This window comes from Panthera onca, chromosome A2 (assembly GCF_046562875.1).
Source record: "Panthera onca isolate mPanOnc1 chromosome A2, mPanOnc1 haplotype 2, whole genome shotgun sequence".
Taxonomy (NCBI): domain Eukaryota; kingdom Metazoa; phylum Chordata; class Mammalia; order Carnivora; family Felidae; genus Panthera; species Panthera onca.
This window is the reverse complement of record NC_138340.1, coordinates 35145851-35149057: the sequence shown is the minus strand read 5'-3', so window position 1 is coordinate 35149057 and position 3207 is coordinate 35145851. Positions and strand designations below refer to the sequence as shown.

Below are 3207 nucleotides of genomic sequence, written 5' to 3'. Positions count from 1 at the left end.
CAGTAAATGATAGCTAATATGGGGTGACATATTTTGGTCACATTTTTTCAGGTAAGTTCGGTGAATTTTGCATTGTTCATCAAAGATCAGAAAACTAATACAATGGAATTAGAAATCTGATAAAATAAATCCATAGAAGGGTCTCTATAAACAGCAGTGTCTCCCAAAATTGGTTATTCATATGCCTTACGGCTTCTAAAAAATTTTAGGTATTAAGAGGACAATCTTTATTTTTAATAATTATGTATTTAACATGCATTAGAAGAAATATTACTAGCACTTAAAACCCACGATTTCACAAATAACATTTCTTTCAAGGTGTTTTATACAGAGCTGTCATTTAAAACAGGTGTTTGCCTTTCAGCCAGAATTGCCATCTTGCAATTCGCCAAAATGACCAACACAAAGGGCAAGAGGAGAGGCACCCCTCTGTCCAGGCCTTTTATGAAACATGGAGTTGTTTCTTGGGCCATGTTCATGGGAATCTACAGGAAAGATGACACTGTAGACAAAGGAATGGGCACTGTTCAGAAAGGAATGCCCTACACATGTAACCATGGCAAAACTGGAAGAGTCTACACTGCTACCCAGCATGCTTTTGGCATTGTTGTAAACAAACAAGTTAAGGGCAAGATTCTTGCCAAGAGAAATAATGTACATATTGAGCATATTAAGCACTGAAAGAACCAAGACAGCTTTGTGAAATGTGTGACAGAAAATGATCAGAAGAAGAAGGAAGCCAAAGAGAAAGGTACTTGGGTTCGACTGAAGCACCAGCTTGCCCCACCCCAAGAAGCACACTTTGTGAGAACCAATGCCAACGGGTCTGAGCTGCTGCAATCCATTTCCTATGAGCTCATGGCGTGGTAAGTGTTAAAATAAATAAAATAGCTCAGGACTGTGAAAATAAACAATTAGGCACTTGAGTGAATCAATTCATTAAAAAAATGACAGAAGAGTTGGTAAGTGGCTGTAGCGAAAAATACTGCAGTGGTACTTGGGTGACTCAAGTTTCAGACATGTCCTACTCCCACATGATGCTTCTTTCTTGATTCTGTCAAACCAACTAGCATCGATGGCTGTATGTCTTCACACGGATCCAATTTGCAGAATGCAAATTTTGGGAATTTCCCAGTTGGGGCATTGGATGTAAAGATGCAGTTTCTATCTTTATGTCACCTGCCTTTGTTTATTTATTTATTTGTTTGTTTGTTTGTTTGTTTATCTATTTATGTTTACTTACTTAATATAAATTTATTGTCAAGTTGGCTTCCATGCAACACCCAGGGCTCATCCCAACAAGGGCCCTCCTCAATGCCCGTCACCCACTTTCCCCTCTCGCCCACCCCCCATCAACCCTCAGTTTGTTTTCTGTATTTTAGAGTCTCTTACAGTTTGCCTCCTTCCCTCTCTGTTTGTAATTTTTTTCCTCCTTCCCTTCCCCCATGGGCTTCTGTTAAGTTTTTCAAGAGCCACATATGAGTGCAAACGTATGGTATCTGTCTTTCTCTGACTGACTTATCTTTACTTAGCAAAATATCCTCTAACCATCAACACCCAAGAGGAGAAAGCACGCAACAACCTCTTTGACCTCAGCTGCAGCAGTTTCTTACTGGACACATCTCCAAAGGCAAAGGAATTAAAAGCAAAAAATGAACAAGTGGGATCTCATCAAGAAAAAAAGCTTCTGCACTGCAAAGGAAACCACCAACAAAACTAAAAGGCAACTGACAGAATGGGAAAAGATATTTGCAAATGATAACAGATAAAGGGCTAGTATCCAGCTGCCTTTAAATTGATGATCACTTCTCTCAAATCCACATCTTAAATACGTCTGAAGCTCAGTATCAAAGCTTAATGATTAAACTACAATAATCAAGACCGTGTGGTAATGGCATAAGGATATACATGTAAATGAAAGGGACAGAATTAGGCATCCAGAAGACCTCCCACATTTATTGTCAAATGACTTTCAACAAGCGTGTCAAGATAATTCAATTGGGAAAGAATAGTCTTTTCAACAAATGGTACTGGGGCAATTGAATGTCCACATGCAAAAGAATGAAGCTGGACATCACTTCATCTCATATACAAAAATTAACTCCTCATATATAAGAAAAGAGTATGTTATCGTGTGTGTGTGTGTGTGTGTGTGTTCACACAAATATTTTATTCCATTCTGGAGGTTGTCTTTTTTCTTTCTTAATGGTATCCTGTGCTATGTTTTCTCCCTGCCTTTGGTTGCTTGTGCTTTAGGTATCATACCTAAAGAACCATTGCCTAATACAAGGTCATGAAGATTTACACCTGTGTTTTCCTCCAAGTTTTAGTTCTTACATTTAGGTTTTTGATCTGTTTTTAGTGAAATTTTAAATACAGCATTCTCTCCATTTTGATTTATCTCAGAGGCTCTTAATTTCTCAATTTTTTTGAGATATTTATTTTGATGGAAATTTTGAGATAATAGTTTTGATGGATTTTAATAAGCTTGACAGTCTTTTTCTCTGGACACAATGAATATATCACCACACTGTTTCTAGCCTACATGGCTTCTGAGGAGAAATCAGTGATTAACCTTATCAATAATCCCTTTAAATGATGAGTCACTCTTCTCTTGCTGCCTTCAAGATTCTCTGTTTGTGTCTACCTTTCAACAATTTATGTTTTACCTAGGTGTGAATCTCTTTGAGGGTATCCTACTTGGATATCCTACTTGGAGCTTATTGAACTTCCTGGATGTGTAGATAAATGTTTTTCATTAAATTTGGAAGTTTTAGCCATTATTTCTTCAGCTACTGTTTCCACTTTCATCACTCCTTGTGGAATTCCCATTGTGTGTATATTAATATACTTGAATGTCCCTTGGGTCTCTAAGGCTCTGTTTACTTTTCTTTCTTCCTTTTCATTTCTCTTCCCCAGACTGGATAACCTCAGTTGTCCTATCTTTAAGTTCAATGATTCTTTCTTCCACCTGTTCAATTCTTCCACTGAGCCCTTGTAATGAATTTTTAAATTTCAGTTATTGTACTCTTCGAATCCAGAATTTCTACTTGGTTCTTTCTTTATATCCTCTATATCTTTATTGGTAGTCCCTATTTGGTGAGAAGTTGTTCTTCTATTTTCTTTACTTTCACAAGCGTGGTTTCCTTCAGTTTTTTGAACTTATTTAAAATAGCCAGTTTAAAATGTTTATCTACTTTGTCTGGC

General features: G+C 37.1%; 1 pseudogene; it reads left to right on the top strand.

The window, feature by feature from the left end:
• The first annotated feature begins 390 nt into the window (after positions 1-390).
• LOC145712963 (large ribosomal subunit protein eL21 pseudogene) lies at positions 391-870 on the top strand (annotated as a pseudogene).
• The last annotated feature ends 2337 nt before the right edge of the window (positions 871-3207 follow it).